This window comes from Staurois parvus, unplaced genomic scaffold (genome assembly GCF_062004578.1).
Source record: "Staurois parvus isolate SC_StPar_1 unplaced genomic scaffold, SC_StPar_1.0 ptg000233l, whole genome shotgun sequence".
NCBI lineage: Eukaryota > Metazoa > Chordata > Amphibia > Anura > Ranidae > Staurois > Staurois parvus.
This window is the reverse complement of record NW_028318029.1, coordinates 4,718,492-4,740,313: the sequence shown is the minus strand read 5'-3', so window position 1 is coordinate 4,740,313 and position 21,822 is coordinate 4,718,492.

Sequence of the window (21,822 nt, the reverse complement as noted above, 5' to 3'; positions counted from 1 at the left end):
AGTAATGGGGGGATTTACTAAAACTGAAGCACTCAGAATCTGGACCAGCTGTGCATGGTAGCTAGCCAGCTTCTAAATTATGCCTGTTCAATTAAGCTTTGAGAAAAAAAGGTGAAAGTTAATTAGTGTTTCTGCAGAGCTGCACCAGATTTTGCAAGCTCAAGTGTTAGTAAATACCCCTGTTTGTATGTAATATTTTGCCACAGATACAGTATGTAGACCAGGGGTCTCCAAACTTTCTAAACAAAGGGCCAGTTTACTGTCCTTCAAAATTTAGGGGGGGCGGACTGTGGCCAGCGGGAGTAGAAAATATCTTGGTGTCAGTGGAAGTAAACAGTGTTCTCTTTTCTGCATTAGGGGGAGGAATAGTGTCCCATTGTTGGTGTCTGTGAGAGGAATAATGCCCCATCCTTGGTGTCAGTGAGAGAAATAATGCCCCATTGTAGGTGTCAAGGGCAGGAACTATGCTCCATTGTTGCTGACAGTGGGGCGAAAAGTGGCCCAAAGGATGGACAATAGCAAGCAAAGGGCCGCAGTTTGGAGACCACTGATGTAGAGGGACAGTTTTGTTTAGCCATGATGACCATTGCAATGGATGCATGATCCCACAATGTAATGTTGTGGATCTTAGTTTACACTACTCTTTGCAATAACTATTTGTTATTTAAGAAAAGATCAATCATGGAATAGGATTTGTGCAAATATGAATAGAAAGTAAAGTCCTTTTTTGAGAAATGTAGAAAAAAAATCTGCTTGAGAAAGGAAAGAGTTTGTCTTGTGGAAAATTTGGGCTTGGAAGTGTCAGGTGTGGCATCAGGTATAGAGTTAAAGTCTCCGCAAAGTAATAAGAAGTCCTTTTGCATATTCTGAATGTATTTTAAGAGTTTGAATAAAAATGTAGATGGACGTAGGTTAGGAGCATACACATTGACAAGTGTGTATGTAATATAATCAATGACACATCAAGAATGATACATCTCGCAATGCAGTCCAGACAGACAGGAATCATGAATTTTGAAACATATGGAGTCTTTAACACCCACAATTACACCTCTTCTTTTCTTAGGTGCAAAGTGAAAAAAAAAGTATGTGGGAGTGTTTTATGTGAACCTTCATATTGTTTAGAGGAGTGCAAATGTGTTTCCTGCACACGCTATATCACTGTGTGGTTGCATAGCTTCCTTTCAGAGGACCTGCCTTTATTACAGCTATTTAAGCCTTTAGTATTTAAAGTGATTCTAATGGTTATTTTTATTACATTTTTTCTTAAATAACAAACATATCCTACTTACTTGCTCTGTGCAATGGTTTTGGATTCTCCTTTTTTTGGGCCAGTGTTCCTAGCTTCTTCCCTCTGCTGAATGCCCCTAGACCTAGAGCAAGCTGTTTACTCTGGGAGAAATCGTGCATGCTCACTCCAGAGCCACCTCTGTGTGTCCACAAAACTCACAGAGCGCGTCTCGGCCCTGACCCGATCCTTCCTCACTGGCTGGGATTAACAGCAGTAGGAATTAATGGTGAATGAAGAGGGAGATACCTGGGAGAGCAGCTGCTATCATGCACATTGCTGGATCGAGATCCGGAGAGTATAAGGGGGGGCTGTGGGGGGAGCTGCATAGAATGCATAAAAGTAAAAAACCTTCTGCCTTTACAATCACTTTAATGATAGAACCTTAATTACCATAGGTTTAGTGAGCTATATTGATTACCTTGATAGTTTAATCTGGTGCAGCTTGTCAGGTGATGGTATAGGTGAAGAAATCCCCTCCTCCCCCCCAGGTGTCATGTAAGAAGAAATAGCATTTTGTTGGGGGATGCTGGTCCATTTATGACAGTTCCAACTGTAGAGAATCCAAACTTGTAGAACAACAGAACAGATATTGAACTTGTTTAAGCTCCTGTGGACAGCATAGTGCTGTGTTGGATAATGAAGGATGCACAGCACAGTAATGAAGTAGCGTTGTAACACAAATTGTAATTACTCATTTCCTTGTTAAGTATCAGAAATAACGCTTTTAAACTAGGATAGAGCAATGATTATATTCAACCAGGGCATGTTTGCCATTGTGGTGACAGTCTTCTAGGGGTAAATTTAGCAGTGTTGTCATCTTCTGTACTTGGTAGGCTTTCCCCATTTTTTACAGGGCACAACCCTTCCTCTATGGAGAAGATTATGTGGGTAGAGCCATCTTTAGTTATAAGAATCCTTTGTGGGATATCCCCTTCAGAATGCAAGTTTGTTGTTTCACAATTATTCGGTGATAGGGAGCAGTTATTTGTAAGCCAATATCAAGGATGGTGACAGAACAGCAAATAGAGTGACACCTGAGTGAGGGTCAGGTAGATGTGTAATATTTCTTGCATAAGCTTTTACTTTATGTGGTAAAAATAGATTTTAGCAATTTTAACATCTACAGGAAGTCTTAAAGGGAGAATTTCCTGAGGAGTTGAAGGGTAGTAATGCAGCAGTCATTTGCTGTATGTGCTGCCCAAGGTCTGCTGGAGCAATTGACTCAACAGACAATGACCATTTTATAGAAGAGGGCCACAGATTGCAGAGAGTGAGATGGAGAAGATAAGTGCAAATGGGGGGGAAGAAAAGAGAGAGGGATAAGAAAAAATGTAAAAGGGGGGGGGGGGCAGGAAAGCAAATGAAAGAAATGGGTGTACCTTGAAAAAGTCAGAAATGACTAAATATGTTGGGCTGTGACTCGGTGTGAACAGGAACTGGGATTGGTGGATGCGATGGAACCAGAAGTGACGTCATACAAATGCACTGGTGAGAGCCCAACAGCTATCCTTTGGCGCTTATCTCTGTGGGTTTAGGCAATTAGGCTATACAAATGATTTTGATGTGTCTAAATGCAAGAAAGTTTTTGGTGAGATATTTTCTATTGGAATAAAGGTTTTTTGGGGATTTTATTACACTATGTGGAGTGTTTCTCTTTTTATATGAACCCTGGTCATTTACCTCTGTTTTGGAGTTGAGTGGACCTGGAGCGGAATACAGTATATTGGGAAGAAGTGAGAGTGTGTGGATCTCTGCTTTGAGCTTTTGTTGCCTTATTATCTGAAAAATGACAGACAATAACCTCTGGTGAGTTTTACTGATGTTAGGAGAAGGAATCTGCACAGGTGTTATCACGGTCAGTGTGGTGGAAGAAGTACATGATTTGTGTTGGACCTTTTATAAGTGAACTCTCTGAATTAACAATGGTGTTTTAAACGAACTGTTTATGATTTATTAATATTGTTTATAGCATTTATTTCATGAATTTTGGTACCCATCACAGCGCTACTAGTGACTATTATTTGACTTTTTAACATAAATAGGGGGGTGTACAGTGGCACCAATGAAATAATACACAATTTCTCATTTTATTTTATTTTTTATTATATTTTTTTGTTTTTACCCAATTTTTTCTGCACATATAGTATTATTACAATTCTTGGTGGATTTTTATTTTATTTTTATTTTTAATATTTTTTTAAGAGCTCGGAGTTGGGGCTGAAAAACTTTGCTTTAGATTATGCAAACTAATTCATGGGTCTATGGGAACAAATACATATAGCATCCAAATAGGGTACAAACCTAATTTTTGGAGTTGCTATATTCATGACTGCATTGCCATTTGGAGTGGGTCGGAGGACTCCTCAATGTCTTTTTAAATCAGCTAAATATTCAAGAGTGGAATTTGGAGTTTAGCAATGTGTATAGCCTGAAGGATTTGCATTTTTTGGAGCTCTGCATTATAGTGGAAAATATCCAGTTAAAAACTGAAATATTTCATAAACCTACAGATTGTAATGGCTTTTTGAATGCCAAAAGCTGTCATTTAAAAAGGTGGATTGATAATATCCCAAAAGGGCAGTTGCTATGTTTAAACAGAACTGCATTGACTTTGAGACATTTAAGCTACAAGGGAAAGAGATGTCTAGAAGAATCCTGGAGAAAGGATACAGTGATAAAGTGGTAAAGAAAGTTTTTTAGGTAGGCAACAGAGAGAGATAAACAGGAATTACTAAAGGAAAGATAGAAAGGGGAACAAGCCATATTACAGACTATGGAAAAGGAATCGAGCATATAAATAAAGTAATTATTAGATTAGGTTTTGAATAAAGTGCTAACAAAGAATCCAAAATCCATCTACAGAAAAAAGAAAACAATTAGACAACAGGTTGTAAAAAGAGAAGTATGTGAAGAATGATTAATTTTGTAGTGGAAGATATCAAGCATTCAGGAGTAGTCACAAAACATAAGGATCCATAATAAGTTTCCAATCCATCAGCACTGGGAAAGAATACCAGATAGAACAATGTATGACTTGTAGTGCAGAAATGTTAGTGTATGAGGTAGAATGCAGCTGCCCTATGCAATATGTTGGGAGAATAAAAAGGGAGCTGCATATAAGGATAGAAGAACATATAGCAAACATTGGGAGAGGTTTAAAAAAACATAGGGGGGGATTTACTAAAACTGGTTCACTCAGAATCTGGTGCACCTGTACATGGTAGCCAATCAGCTTCTAACCTCAGCTTGTTCAATTAAGCTTTGACAATAAAACTTGGAAGCTGATTGGTTTCTATGCAGAAGTGCACCTGATTTTGCACTCTCCAGCTTTAGTATATAAACCACATAATGTATCCGACTATTTTGCTGCAAAACATGCTTGTAATCCCAAACATTTCAAATTTTATGCCATAGAACAAATTAAGAGCCACTGGAGAGGGGGTAACACAGTACGGATATTATCACCAAAAGGTTTAAAGCGGAGTTCCAATCTCCTAGCCAACATTGCATTAATAGCATTGCAGGGATCATTGTATTCCTCATAAGCAGAATGGATAATGTTGTCCATGTACACATTGTAACTACTTACAAACTGTTTATTTTTCTTTTGTCCCCCTCAATTCTGGCTGCGGCCATGCAGGATTTGGGTAGCTGAAGCTGGCCTGGCTTCATTTCCTGGATTTCGTGCAGCTGGCTACCCAGCATGCACCCCGGGATCTCACGCATGAGCAGTAATGACACTGCGAGGCGCACTTTTTGTACCCGCATTAAATGCACAACGACTCCTGGGATCAATGACGTAGATATCCCAGGATTCAATGGGCAAGGCTGATGACGCAATCGGAAGTTGCAGGGAACATTACTAAAAAAGGTACTTTCTGCGGGAAATTTCTACATTTCAGTATCCATATCTTGATTTACTAGTGGTGTACATTACAATGTGGGTAATTCCTAAAAATGACTGGAACTCCGCTGGAAGTATGGATTTCGACTTGAAGTGCTTTTTATAAAAAAAGAGGGTGATCAGAATGAGTGATAAAAGGAGGAAGACAACAGTTGCAAAGCATAGATTACTTGTTTTTTTTCTGAGTAAAGACACAGAAGGTGTCTGAAATGCATAAATTAAATATCTATGCTTTTTGAAAAGATCGTACACAATAACATTTGTGCTCATGATTTTTATATTAAATCTAAACAGATGTAGCGCTACCCCCACAGGTGCCGCTAGTAGAACTAGAACAAGAATCAACTGGCTAGCTCACTTGTGTGCTCTCAGTCAGGAGAGTCTAGGTTTAAGCCTGAGAATTTGCAAATCAGTAGTTTTAATAAGGCAACACTGGGTATGACACCGTCTGAGGAATGGGTTTTTCTGTTGACTTAGTTGGTGCCCTTTCCATTAGCACGCAATGTGAGGTGCAGTCACTTTAAGAGGTGAAATGAATAGGATCGTTCTCTTTCTAAAGTCAGGTCTGCAGGTTCAGTGCACATTTAGAGATGAGGTTGTAAGCACAGTTCACTTTAAGAGATGAAGAATTACAGGCTGAGGTCCCTTTAAGACACAGAGCTGTTGACCAAAGTCCTTTTACAATACAAATTCGTAGGCCAGAATGCTTTAAGGTATGAAGCTGTGGGCAAAGTCACTTTAAAAGGGTGGATCTGGAAGCTGGATATACTTTACAAGATAGGCTCAGTCTCAGTAGCAAAGCACTGTCCTGGGTTGTAGTAGATGCAGTCGCTTAGAACAGGATCTTCCTAACATGGAGTAAAGGGTTAACTCAGTTTCATAACCTGCATGCAGGGATCACGATAGCAGGTGAGTGAGGTCAGTCTAAAGCAGTAAAGGGCACTGAACACACAAGAAGAGCCTATGCAGAATGTCTCTAAGAATTGGGGGAACCTGAAGGAACACAGTCTTAAACTTATCTAAGTCTGATGTGTGCGTCAGCAACCCTCTCACGCAAACAGAGGTAGCAACCAGCAAATCGAAGAGCATCTGGCAGTGAGCATTCTTCTAACTGGAGATGCGAATGCAATGGCTGCAACAATTGCATTCCTGTGGCTATCCGGTCTCCTCGGGACCACCTCTTTCATTTGATACTCAGCTGGACAGTGGTCCCTTAAGCCTCTCTACAGACTCCAGCCCAATCAGAACAGGTCCAGAACAGCGCAGTCCAACACTAACTCTCCATCCCTCTTTCCGCTTACACAGTCTCTTTCCAACTCCCCCAGGTCTTTGTGAAGTTTTTCTTTTATATGCTCCCGTGCCCTGGTGATTGCTCATAGATGCTGTAGTTCAATCCCAGCTTAACTGTATGGAGAGTTCTGCTTTCAGCATACAATGCCCAGAGGTCTCAGTGCACCTGTATAAAGGCTATGGTGAATAAAGTGATGAACACTGGCATCTTGTGGGTAAATACTGTGACGATCGCGGCGTCAGACACCTGACCTTCTCACCAAACTCGTGACTGAAGACTAGCCAATCTAAAACTGCGATGTCACGTGCGTAACAATGCCAGCTGTACCCTGCACAACAATTTTCCAGCGAATGGATCACCAATCGATGTACCGGCAGCCTGAATGCACTTGTTACTGGGTCAGGTTAATTACGCAATTAACCCTTCACACTGCCACCACCTCCTTTTTGTACAGAGAAAGAGGAAACTCGGCAATACCAGCAATAACACTATGATGGTTGAGATAATCATCTGTATAGCACTGTCACCACAGACAGGTTATACAGAGGGTTAAACAAACACAGTAGCGCTCTTTTAGAGGCAGGAATTTGTAAGTTGCAATAAAGAGCTATAGAAACAGTTCAACACTTTCAGAAGGAAAGATTTATTACTAAAAAGGTCAAAAGGGTGCAATAAAAATATTTACAGAAAAAAGATGTAATCAATATATATATATATATAAATACACAGAGAACAATAGCACAGCAAAGAGATAACAGAGATAAGTTAGAGGGTTAAAGTACTTGCCAAAGTCCTGGGTTAGCAGATCAAGTTTCAGAGGAAAACAGCACGGTCTCCCAAGGTGGTTCTGATGTTAAAAGGGAGAATTCTTCAACTTTCACTCTTAGGCCTGACAGCCTATTTTGTAGTCCCCCAGCAGGGGGTGTCTCTAAAACCAAGGACCAATACCTCATTTTAGGGAGGGATGGTCTGGACGGATACCTAAACTAGAGCCAAAATCTCTCTTAGTTCATATTTTGGCTCATAACTTTTTCTATGCACAAGTGACATTACACCCGCGGGTAGATTACTATGCAGATGCATCTGAGGAACGGGTAGATATGAAACATGAAATACATACTCAAAGGGTTCCAGAGATGTAATTTTCTGCTTTCCTAGGTATTCCAGTCAGGGAGTGTGACCTATCAAACTGTTTGTCTTCTCGTGGCCAATCTGATGATATACATGGTTTTTATGTAAGTCTCTCATCTCATATTCGAAGACATGAGACATAGGGGAAAAATGGATTTTAAGCGTGTTATCTAGTTTCTACTCCTCTGGAATGTGTTTGAACTCAGGGGAAGGCTTGGGTTATCTTTTCACGAGGTGCCAGTTTACTCAGCTTCACAGCCCGCCCGACACCCAGCTCAAAAATGTTTTATAGCTCCCTGCTGTGCCCTGGCCGGCCTGTGACACTTCCAACACACACACACAACCAGATGTCACTGTGACTCTCAGAGAGGGAGAGGGAGGATGAAGGGGAATATGTTTGTACAAGATGGTTGACCCTTTGCCACGATGGAGGTTGGAGCCAAAATGGTTGAACCGCATCCATCTCTGGGTGTACACTTGCTACAAATACAAATCTGCATTCATAATAACAATGCACACTGTTAACGTGGACAAAGTGCTTTTAGCTTTTTTTTTTTTTTTTTTGTAATTTTATATGTTTTTCATTGAACTCTCTGGATGGACAAATATGGGGTATGAGGTGACATTGGTAGCCAACAGCAGTGTATTTGAATGGATAAAATCCGCACCTAGTGTGGTAGGTTGACCTGTGAATAAAAGAAATAGCATCATGTGAGTGCAATTTTAAATAAAGGTTGTTGTGGTTTTTAAATATTACACAAGGGGAAGTGTCCTTTATCTTTTTCTTCTGAGGCTATAGAGAGAACTTGGATGAGTGTTGGGGACCCAGAGATACAGAAGCAGACAGAAAAATGATCGGGAGAAGAAAGGGTGGATGCACCTGCACTGAAGAATAATCTGCACTGAGGATAAATGTGAATGAAAGAAAAAACATCTTGCGAGTGCATTTTCAAAATAAATTTGATACTGTTTTTGATATAGTACACAAGGGGAAGCACCTTGTTTTCTTTTCTTTTGAACTTATAGAGAGCATGGAGGAGTTTTGAGGACCCCAAGTAGGCAAAAATGCATCTGGACAGGAAAGGGTGCATTTACCTTCACTGAGAAACAACCTGGAAGGAATTGGGAGACAGAATGAGAAGAGAGACACAGACACACAGGAAAAGAGATCTGCAAACTAAAACGGTGAGATAAACTTTATTTTCTATTGTTCCATGTTTAACTAATGACCTTATATTTATGCAACTGAATGACAGCAGCCACTTATAGTGTGAAAAGACTGTATATATGAGGATAAGAAAAAAGAGGTTATCTTTTTGCATCCAAGCATAAAGCCTGGAGCTGGTTTTGGATATGACCATACACATCAGAGTGCAGAGTTTTGTGTAAAGAGCAGGAGGAATGATTGTTAAACTTACATGTTATTTGTGGGGATAGGATCAGGGATCACTTGGAATATCTGAATAATCAGAACACATAGTGCTTTGTACAATATAAGAGAGGTGATTGCTAACGCTATGGGTGGTATTACTATTATTTGCAAAGATGGCGGTTATTTTGTTTGTATAAGAATCTGAGAGTCCTGTGTAAGGCTAAGTTTACACCTATGCATGTTGAAACTGATGCATTTTTTTAGGCATGTTTTGTGGTGCGTTTTGCATTTTTGAACATATATTTTTGATACTGCCTCAGACAATCAGGAATGAGAGTCCCCAGAAAACTGATGCTCTTGTGGACACCACTGGATCAAGAGGGGGCTGGGAGGGCTAACACACACACAAGGTTTTTTTACCTTCATTCATAGAATGCATGAAGGAAAAAAAATCTTGGGACTTTAGAACCACTTTAACCCCTTGTCTCCTGCACCTCCCGGCGCTTTAAGAGGTTTCAGAAGCTGGAAGGCAGGGCAGGGTTTTAGAGTCATGTGACCACCGTGATTCGCTGTCACGGCGGTCACATGATTGGAAAAGGTCCCGATCGCAAGAAGAGATCGGGATCTTTCCGTGAGTCACGTACATATTTGCTGGGAGCGTGCATGGCGCCGCGCTCTCAGCACATATGTATTTTCAAATGGTACGCATATATGCGGTCGCTCGGGTCATGGCCCAGATGCTGAGAGGCCGCATATTTGTGTGTGCTTGGCGTCTAGGGGTTAAGCTATAAAAAGGGCAAAATTAGTTCTCTACAGATGGAGAACGGGAGCTGAAGCCATCTTTTACACATCTCATTCACATTTATGCAACAGGGAGTCAGTCTCTGTGTGCAGGTGGCCACCATTTTGTTGAAGTCTACTAGATCCTGACAAGATGATCCTGTCTGTCTTGCACCAGTTTATTCACATGCTGATCAACTGACACAGGATTGGGGGAGCATTCAGGTGGTACTATTTTTATTATTTTGGGCTACATTAAACAGGAACATTTTATAAGTCCTCATGCACAAAGGACTTTTTTTTTAACTCTCCATGAAGCCAGCAGTGTTTTTTGCAGGAAAAAAAGTCTGACGCTTGTAAAAGTGGCGCTTTTACGAGCGTTTAGGCGCATTTACAGGCTTCAGGCGCTTGGGTGTTAAATAATTTCATTGACCAGAATATATAATTTAATCTGGCCATTGAAACAGATTAATGCTCAAGCGCTAAATGTGCTTTTAGGCATGTTTACACACGTTTAAGTGCATCAAGCGTTTTTTCAGCCAAAACACTGCTGCTCCAGGATACCCTTATGCGTGCCTGGACACATAGGATAACATGCAGGGGAGTTTAGACGCAGTAAAAAAACCGCCGAACGCCCCTAGCAGTAGCATAAAAAATGTCCAGTGTGCATGAGGCCTAATGCTTTAAGTTAAAAAAAAAGTCAATATGCTTAACGCTGTTTCATTTCCACATTACAGGTCTAAGTTATACTAAGCTAATAATAATATAAAGATAAATTATGAATTGATAAAAGATATTTATTGATAAAAGATAAATTATAATAAGGTCATATTAAGAGTCTAACTAAACAAAAGCAGGACTTAGCAATAACAATAAAGTGGTTCTAAAGTCTCAAGGTTTTTTTACCTTCATGCATTCTATGCATGAAGGTAAAAACCCTTCTGTGTGTAGCAGCCCCCCTAACACTTACCTGAGCCCCCTCCTTTTTTTTTTTTTTTTAAATATTTATTAATTTTCCATGTAAAATACATATTTCTTCATTACTCTCATATACATACAAAACCATCAGATATATCCATTTCTATCTTTATTCCATTACCCCGCACCACCTATCTAATACCCCCACCCACTCTGCATTTCTCCATTACCTCTTTTCCTAAAATAAGGGGTACTTTTACATGTCCCTCTCTACTGCTTCATATATTTCTCCTTGGACACAAAATCTTCCCATTTTCCCCACCTCCTGTAATATAACTCCATCTTGTCTTCTTGCATATAATATAGTTTCTCCATTTTACATATCTGGTTCACTCTTTCTACCCAGTCCTCTTCTCTCGGCACCTCTAAACTATGCCAAAACTTAGGTATCAGACCCTTTGCCGCATTCAGATAGTACCATATACCTGAATCTTTATATTTGTTCACTGATAACTCTGAACTATGTAGTAAACACAACTCTGGATCCAATCCCATCTTTATCCCAGAGATTATCCCAATTAAATGAACCATTGTCTCCCAAAAACTATGAATCTTTGGGCACTCCCACCATATGTGATATAACGTACCTGTCTTTCCACACCCCCGCCAACACTCTAGTGTATTTTCCCCACTCATCTCATATTCAACGTTCGGTGCAATGTGCCATATTGTTAAACATTTACAGTTTACCTCCACCTCTCTCATGCTTACATTCTCATGTGTTAGTCTATATATTTTTCTCTGTTTGTCTTCATCTATCTCTATTCCCAAATCCCTTTCCCATTTTACTATGTACATTGGCTTTGTGTGTGTGTCTAACTCAGTGAGAATCTTATAAACTTTTGCCGTGCCCCGTTTCCCATCTCCACGTGATTCCAACAACCTCTCAAACAAATTCCAATCCTTTCTCAATCTCAAAGGTTTCGGAAGACTCCCGACAAAGTGTTTTAATTGGTGATATCTCCACTCGTCTATCTTAATAAAAAGTTCCCTTTTGTCCTTTTTCAACTCCTCAATTCTTGCCCTTCCATAATATCCCTCAGTTGAATATCCTCCTTTTTAAACCATTTTCCGCCTGAGCTCCCTCTTGATCCAGCGATGTCTATGAGAGCCTCGGTTCTCAGGGGACTCTCACTCCTGATTGGCTGAAGTAGTCAATCACAGCCAGTGAGCCAATCAGCAGTGGGAGGAGTGGGGCCGAGCCACGGTTCTGTGTGTGAATGGCCACAGAGCCGCAGCTTAGGAGCACGCCTGCTTGGGTGCCCCCATAGCAAGCTGTTTGCTATGGGGGCACCTGACAGGATAGAGGAGCAAGGAGGGCTGGCGGGGGACAGGCTGCTCTGTGCAAAACTCATAGCAGGTAAGTATAGACATGTTTGTTTTTTTAAGGAAAAAAACCCAAGAATTTAGTATCATTTTAAGAATCGCACAATAACAAAACACAGGAAAGACTTAGCATTTATAATTTTAAGAGTGCCCCAGTAACAAACAAAAAGCAGGATTTAACATTTATATAAACATAGAAAAGTAACAGCAGAAAAAGACTGAGTGGTGTTTGTTTGTTTTTCTTTTTTTGTTTGTTGAGGGGGGGGGGGGTTGGTTTGTTTTTGGGTGCTTTTTTGTTTTGATTTTTTGTTAACATTTTTGTCTGAGTATAGATCAATGCTTGTCCCGTGCATGTTTGAAGCTATTCACTGCTGACTGGCTCACTACCTCCACTGGAAGTTTAAGCATCAACTACACTTTCGGTAAAATAGTACTTTCTGAGATTAGTTTTGAACTTTCCTCCAGTTAGTTGAAGATCATGTCCCCGTGCTCTTGATTTTGTTTTTATGTTGAAAATACTACCCTCCTGAACCTTATTCACCCCCTTGATGTATTTAAAGGTTTCATTCATGTCTCCCCTTTCCCTTCTATCTTCCCTACTATACATGTTAGATTCCTGTTATCAATATCTTTTTGTAAATGAGGTCTCCAGAACTGGACACAGATTCTAAATGAGATCTAACTAAAGAGCTATATAGGGGAATCAGGACCTCCATCCTCCTGCTGGTGCCCAATACATTCCCCAGAAACAAACCAAAAGTAGGACTCTGCATCACAGTAATGTTCCAATCACATTTTTCATGCCACTTCCTCAGCCTGATCCTGCTATACTTCCTCAAAAGTCACCCACAGCTACTGCCAACCTTTATACTCCTGCTGACAGCACTATTTTTTTCAGTGTTAACCCATGTAGATAAACGGCCGGATGGGAGCGCTGCCGATGCAGCTGGACGTTTCTAAACATCCCCCGCATCCATTGCCTGTACGTGCTAGCTGGGAGTGGAAAGCACCGCAATCGGTGCACAGGACTTCTGTGTGAAGTCCCGATTCATGTGATCATTGATTGGCCAATCAGTGATCACATGAATAGTAGTAAACAAGATGTCACTTCCTGACATCATTGCTTACTACTTGTGAAATCTGTGATTGATCACATGGTACAAGGCTATTCACAACAGCCTTGTACCATGTGACAAGCTGTAACCAATCACAGCTCTCACAGTATTTCTCAATGGCTGCAAGAATGCAGCCAGAGAGGAGGAGAAATTATTGCTTTTACAGCCTTTAGGGTGTAAAAGCAATCACTGTAAAAATAGAAAAAAAAAATCTTCATCACCCCCCAAAAGTAGTACAGTGTCACTATGGTGACACTGTACTGCTAGAGTAACAGTATGTTAAAAAAACACATAAATAATAATATAAAAAAAATAAAATTAAAATGTAAAAAACTATTTTGAAAAATTATAATTTTGGGTTATAAACTAATTTGGGTTTTTTTTTTACTTAAAAGATAGATGAATACATTTTGACCAAGATTTATGAAGAAAGATTATTTATTTGCAAAATTTTATATAAGCTGAAAATCGGCCTGGATTGGAAGGGGGTGAAAGTGTCTGGACCAGGGGCGGACTGACCATTTGGAAACTAGGGCCCAGGGTCAGTAGGGGGCCCCATGAGATGCCCCTGGTACCTTTTTTGAGTTTGGGGAAGGACACAGGGGTCCCATGATCCCCTATTGCCCGGGGGCCCCATGAGTTGTCAGTCCGCCCCTGGTCTGGACTTGAAGTGGTTAAACTTAATCTGCCATATAACCATCCACCCTTCTGTTTTACTAGATCTTCTTGTAAAGTTGCTATATCCTGTTATGAATTTATTGCCCTGCTTAGAGTTGTATCATCAGCAAACGCTGGCTGAACTATTTATTCCAATCTCTATGTCATTTATGGATAAGTTGACCAGTTCAGCTCCGCCCCACAGCAGAAATACAGTGCCTACAGTGCGTCAGCTGTGCGCAATATATATATATATATATATATATATATATATATATATATATAAAAATATATATATATACGATTTTGCATTTCCAGGTAGAGGGCACGCGCGCCCTACCCGCTCCGCCATTTGCGGCCCTGGGTCCTGGCAGGTGATTATTCACTGGTGCCCAGTAATTGCCAAGGATCTCAGATGAGGGGAGAACTGTTAGCAAACACAACAGTTCTCCTCCCTGTCAGCTCTGGCACACTGCTTTGCATGGCTGTGCACAGAACAGCCATGCAATGCAGTGTGCTTACAGTGAAGCACAAACACAGCCACACATTGTTAAATGGCACACCGTTAACCCTTTGATTGCCCCACATGTTAACCCCTTCATGCCCAGTGCCATTAGTACAGTGTCAGTGCTTTTTATTACTGTATTGGTGTCACTGGGGTTGTCAGCGACACCAAGTCAGTTCCCCCCAGTGTCACAATGCCCGCCGCAGTCCCGCTATAAGTCGTTGATCGCCACCGTTACTGGTAAAAAATTTTTTTAAAAGGCCCAGTATATATACCGCCATTTGTAAATGCTATAACTTTCACATAAACCAATTCATTTACACGTAGTGGGATTTTTTTTCGCAAAGACATGTATCAGAATACATATTGGCCTAAATTTATGACGAAATTTCATTTTTTAAATATTATTACTGAACATGTTTAATAGCAAAAAGTCAAAAATTTAGTTTTTTTCTCAAAATTGATGGTCTTTTTTTTTTATAGTGAAAAACATTAAAAACGCATAGGTGATCAAATACCACCAAAAGAAAGCTCAATTCTTGGGAAAAAAAGGATATAATTTAATTTGGGTGCAGTGTTGCATGACCGTGCAATTGTCAGTTAAAGTAACGCAGCGTCGTAATGCAAAAAATGGCCTGGTCAGGAAGGGGGGCAAATCCTCTGGAGGGCAAATGGTTAAACAGAATTGGTTCCAGGACAGAGTCCTGGGGTACCCCACTCACAAGACTAGTCCATTTATAAATTATACCATTAATCACCACCCTCTGCATGCCCTACTTTAACCAGTTTTCTATCCCAATACATTTATTATCATCAATGCCAAAAGACCTTCATTTGTAAATTAGGTGATTATGGGGCACTGTATCAAATGCCTTAGAGAAATCTAGATATACTATGTCCACAGTACTTCCTCTATCCAAATTGCAGTTTACCTCCTCATGGAATGTTTAAAGGCTAGTTCTGCAAGGACAGTCTTTCATAAATCCATGCTGGATGCTACTAATGATACTATTTTCATCAGCAAATCCTTGGATATGGTCCCTTATCATTCCTTCCAATAATTTACATACTACTAATGTTAGACTGACCAGTCTGTAGTTTCCAGGTACAGTATATATGTTGCTCCTTTTTTTGCTTATTGGTACCAATTAGCTGGTGCCATTCCAGTCAGTATTCTGTCTTTACAAAATAGGAATAATGGTCTGGATATAATATAGCTTAGTTCTTTCAGAAATTTCAGGTGTAAGCTATCCACTGATTTATTTACATTAAAGTGGTTGTAAACCCTTACATATACCCAGTGAAGTTACTGGCCTCAGGTGAAACACAGAGTTAAAACAAATCCTCCTACATAAATTGTACCTACCGCCATCTTTCCCCTACATCCATTCAAAATGCAACATTTACACAGGATCTCTCGGCTCCGAAAAACAGGGGGCGGTGAGCTAAAGCTACATCAGTGAAGAGAGCCGTGAGAGCTGATTGGAAGGAAGGGACACAAACTCCTTCACACAGCACACAGGAACAAAGCTGAGGCTGTCAATCACAGGCTGTGCCCTCTCCGTCACCATTTTTCTCTTGGTGTCGGGAAAATGCGTCGGAGTTACTCATGATTATAGCAGATGAATAAAGCAGTGGACAGAAATGATACTTAGTGCTCTGAATAGAAACAAACGCACGCTATAGACGGACATGCTAGGTTCATATTTCATGTCTGAGGTTTACAACCACTTTATTTTTTCTAGTTGTTTTTGAACACTTTTTCTGTTAGCACATGAAAGTACCTCAATTTAAATGTATTATCTTGCAATATTTTGTACAGCAGCTCTCAGACTGGGAGAAGGAAGGGCAGGAGACTGGGGCCAATCAAGGGTGATGCACTAAATAATCAAAAAATGAACATGCTGATAGGAGGAGAGACAGAGAAGACCTCATCAATCTGATGATGCTCATTCTGTCCAGTCAGCCAGCTAGGGATTGGAAAGAGGACACCACTGTGTCCCTATAGTCTTGTTATTCTAAAAGTAAAAAAGAAACTGGCATTGAAGAAGAAGAAATTAAGAAGAAAAATGCAGCGAACGCCAAACACCTGGAAACATGGCCAATAACGTGGGTGTTGCTGACTTTAGAGGTCAGTGGCAAGTAGCACAAAGTTCAGGAGTCAGCAGTAACGCAGACTTCATGAGCTAATGACTCAGTAGTAAGTAATGCACAGTTCAGGAGTCAGTAGTAATTAATGCAGAGTTCAGGGTCAGGAGTAAGGCAGAGTACAGGGGTTAGTAATCTAGAGTGCAGGGATGAGTAGTAAGGGAGAGTTCAGAGGTATGTGGAAAGCAATGCAGAGATTGGGGGTCTGTGGTTATTTAATGTAGAATTACAATATGTATATATTTCTGTTGGCCCTCCTCTGCTGGCATATCATTTGTATACAGTTATGGAGATGGCAGCACTGGGAAAGCCTTATGTTCCTCTATAGGTATAGGCTGATCAGCCCTCCTCAATGCCCAGGTACTACCAGGGGTGGACTGACAACTCATGGGGCCCCCGGGCAATAGGGGATTATGGGGCCCCTGTGTCCTTGCCCAAACTCAAAAAAGCCTATGAAAAAGGTACCAGGGGCATCTCATGGGGCCCCCTACTTACCCCGGGCCCTCGGGCACTGCCCGAATTTCCAAATGGTCAGTCCGCTCCTGGGTACTACACATGACAGAGCTGACTGCATCTACTCACCTGCACACATACCAATGGCATGGCACAGCAGGAGCCAGTGGTGTCCACAGCATCCCCATACAAGAGGCCAACACTATACCTAGTAGGGCAAACAGAAAGGGGTAAAACTCACAGCTGTGCACAGCAGGGAGGGGGATGACTTGGAGAGATGCGTGATTGGGGACAGATATGATCTGCTAACTGGGAACTCTGGTGTCTTAGGTTGGCCATACAATATACAATTGTCTTCTTCAAGTTCCTTTAGATTTACCTTTAATCATGTAATACAAGGGCCTACCTGATTGTATGCAAGTTGAAAGTGTTTAGGTTTGACCTTATATGGTTTTGGTAAATCTAGAGTAAAATTGAACATGAAAATTGTATAATGTATGGCCAGCCTTAAGCAAAGAAACCCCATAGACACATCAATTTAACTCCAAATTGCTGTTTTTTTCAATCACCATTAGAGCTGTCCTCTATCAACTCAGCCAGTGAAGAAAAGTAGAACCCGTGGCAAAGCCTCTTATGCTACAGGCATTGCCAAAGGAAGTGGCAATTATTGAACAGATATACAGGAAATAGAATCCATGCTTCAGTTTGCTGTATTTCTGTTTGAATGTTAATACATTTTTTGTTGGAGCTGAAGAGAAAAAAATTGAACTAAGGTGCAGCTTTGATTGCTCCACAGTTATTGTAACTGTGGACACTGACAGGGACATTTGTTTCCAAGGGACAGACCCCTCAAAATGGGGACTTTCCCCAGAAAACGGGGATGAATGGCAACCTTACAGTATTCTATGATTTTAATATTGATGACCTGTTTTCTGAGTGCAGTTGTTCAATGGAAATCCCACTGACGTCTTCCACTGACAAACATGATGCACACCAAAAAGACAACATAAATAACGAAGGTACTGTATGCCCAAAACCAGATAGTATGCCATGTTTGGGTCCATTAATTACCTTAGATGTGCTGGCTTTCTGATCTGCCACTCCAGCCCCCATAAAACCCAATATTTTCAAGTTTGGGTGTGAATGCATATGCACCGTCTCCCACCCAAACTTCAATAAGGTGGGGGGAGGGGCAGTAAAATTAACTATGGCACTGAAGGTTGCCTCCTATGCATATATGGGCTTTGCTTTCCGTTAACAAATGACAGTTTGGATCCAACATTGCAGTAAAATTACAGTGTATTTTTCTTAGCTCTCTACCTGCATCTGTATGTGATGCTCTGTCATTCATGTAACCCTAAATTTAACTTTCCAGCAGGCTTACAAGTTGAACATTTTTAACAGGGCAGTGACGTTTGCAATCATGTGCAGTAACCTACAAAAACTAAAGTTCAACTTTCACTTATTTTAGTAAAACAAAATTAAATCTGGCTGCTGTGGATTACTGTACATCATACATCTTATTAAATATTTTTTAGGCCCCATTCACACCTCAGCATTTCCAGTTTATTTCCCTACACCTGCCTATGCTCAATATGCAGATTCCTATTTTTTCTCATAGTCTCTGTTCATACTTGTACGCTTAGTTGCCCTACACTTAAAGTACATGAGTTTTTTTTTTTTTTTACATATTCACGTTTCTGGTATCATAGACCTTAACGTGTGCCCCTATGAACATTTTTACACCTGAAGAACCTCTCTCCTCCTTTCGAACTGCTCTCCTTCCCACTGCTCAGCCCAGGAAACAAATGTCTGCAGTCTTTTTACACATGCAAAAATGCTTGCACAAAGCTTGTAATGCCTTAAAAAAAGTTTCTAAATCACCTAAAATATGCTCCGGTACAGTGTGAATATGCAGGCTTATATTGCTGGTCATTAGTGCTGGTGTGGTGTCTCAGTATTCAGAAACATCATAGTCTTTTGCATTCAATACTAATTCCATACTCTGAAAATCTGGACACCATGGACTCATTCCCCTATTTTTCAAATAAATTATTCGCAAAAATTAAAACAATCGTGTTAACCTTAGACTTCCTAAATTATTTTATTTTATTATGAGTACTTATATATCAACGTCAATTTACTCAGCGCTTTACATATATATTGTTCATTCACATTAGTCCCTAATCTTAAAGGGGTGTACAATCTAAGGTCCCTAGGTCACATTCATACATACACATACTAGAGTCAATTGAGACAGGAGCCAATTAACCGCTTCCCCAACGCCCTCTAGCAGATATATTACCACAGGGCAGCAGGGGTGCACAAAATTCAGTGTATACAAGGGATATTGCATTTCTGGGTAGGGGGCGCCCGGTGATTACTGAGGATCTCCGATGGGGAGCAGGGCTGCTTTACTAACAGTCCTCCTCCCTGTCAGCTCAGGTACACTGCTCTGGATGGCTGTGCAGTTAACCCTTTGATCGCCCCTCATGTCAACCCCTTCCTTCCCAGTGCTATTAGTACAGTGTCAGTGTTTTTTTTTTTGCACTAATCACTGTATTGGTGTCACTGGGGACACCAAGCCAGTTCCCCCCAGTCTCAGAATGTCTGCCGCAGTCCCACTATAAGTCTCTGATCGCCGCCATTATTAGTAAAAGAAAAGAAAATCCAGTATCTAAACCGCCATTTGTAAACGCTGTACCTTTCACATAAACCAATTAATTTACACGTATTGGGATTTTTTTCAGCAAAGACATGTCACAGAATACATTTTGGCCTAAATTTATGACGAAATTTGTTTTTTTAAAAATTTTTTACTGGACGTTTAATAGCAAAAAGTCAAAAATATTGTTTTTTTTCCTCAAAATTGTCGGTCTTTTCTTTTATAGCACAAAAAATAAAAACCGCACAGGCAATCAAATACCACCAAAAGAAAGCTCAATTCATGGGGAAAAAATGACATAAATTTAATTTGGGTGCAGCGTTGCATGACTGCGCAATTGTCAGTTAAGTTAACGCAGCGCCGTAACACAAAAAATGGCCTGGTCAGGAAGGGGGTTAAATCCTCAGGAGGGCAAGTAGTTAACCTAAGTAAAACAAAAAGGAGGCAAGATGTCATGTTTATAAGCATGGTTCCTCTCCTTCCAGTGCAACAAACAAGTCACATGTCGTGCTCACCTCACTGTATATCTTCAAATGTACCAGATCCTACTGTGGGAACAACATCCTCTATGGTCATGCTAATTCCTCCTTCCAGTAATAAGTACCTTATCAGAAATAAAGTATGTAATAGGTAGCTATACCTGACTTGACTAGCAATGCCTAAACTACATTTCTACACACAGGCATCATTTCATTTTCCGTATTTATTCTTTCCCACATCTAATATTTCAGTCTCAAGCAGGCCGATAATGATTCAAAAATGTAAAATGATACCAAATTTTGTTGGTAACTAAAACTTTAAAGGCTATTTAAGATATGAAGAGGCCTCAATATCAATTTTCTATCATAGCCATGCTCACTGAATAATTTTTAAAGTGATACTAAACCTAAAAACGTTTTTCACCTTAATGCATTGATTGCATTAAGGTAAAAAACATTTTTACATTCCCTGCGCTTCCCCTTCCTTGTGTGAAGGGGAAGAGAGGGGAGAAGATATCAGTGCTGTGCATGGCTGCATCTCCTCTCCCCTTGCTTCCTCTTCACACAGGGACTCGAACAGCAACAGGAGCCATTGGCTCTTGCTGCTGTCAATAAAGTGTGGTGAAGAGGAAGTGGGGGGGCAGGGCTAAGTCCCATTGTGTGTGTCTATGGAACGTGGCTCCATAGACACACAGGTCGAGAGCGAACATGCAGCATTTGTCTCCATAGCAAATGGCTTGCTATGGGAACACACAAAGAAGAGGAGGAACCAGGATTGCTGACGGGGGGGCCTGAGAAGAGCAGGATTGGATCCAGTCTGTGCAATACCATTGCACAGAGCAGGTGAGTATAACATGTTTGTTATTTTAATTGAAAACATTTTTTCCTTTAGTAACACTTTAAAGTGGTTGTAAAGGCTCAAGGTTTTTCACCTTCATTCATGCAGGTAAAAAACCTTCTGCGTGCAGCAGTGCCTCCAGCCCCCTCAATACTTACCTGAGCCTCATCGTGATTCAGCAATGTGCACGACAGCCTCGGCTGTCCCGGGTCTCTGCCTCCTCATTGGCTGAGACAGCTGCTGTCAATCACAGCCAGTCAGCAAATAAGGAGAGAGAGGGAGCAGGGCCAAGCCGTGGTTCTGTGTGTGAATGAACACACGGAGCTGCGGCTTGGGAACACGCTTGCTTGGGTGCCCCCATAGCAAGCTGCTTGTTATGGGGGCACCCTACAGAAAGGAGGAGCCAGGAGTGCCGGCAAGGGACCCGAGAAGAGGAAGATCCAGGCTGCTCTGCGTAAAACCACTGTACACAGTAAATACAACATGTTTGTTATTTCCAAAAAAAAGAACCTTAAGTATTGCTTTCAAGATATTTATGTTCTTGTACTACAACCTTACTAGCAATTGACTTCACACTTCTGTCCATTTGAATGTATAAAGTGTAATACAGTCATATGCTTAAAACAGATAGAGTAAAAGAGACCAATAACACTGAAGGTGTATTTCTAGGCAATTATTATTATTTTTTTAACTTCGTGTAATTTGTTTTTTTGTTTTTTATTTTGCAGGCTAGCTGGTAAGGGTGCTGGGAAAACTCTTGTTTGTGCTGTACAAAACCCTTCCCATGTGCACCTTTCTAAAGTGACAATTCACACTTGTGCGATTTCAGAAGCGACTTGAGTCACACACAATCGCTTGACAATAGAAATTTTGTTGTCCAATAAACATA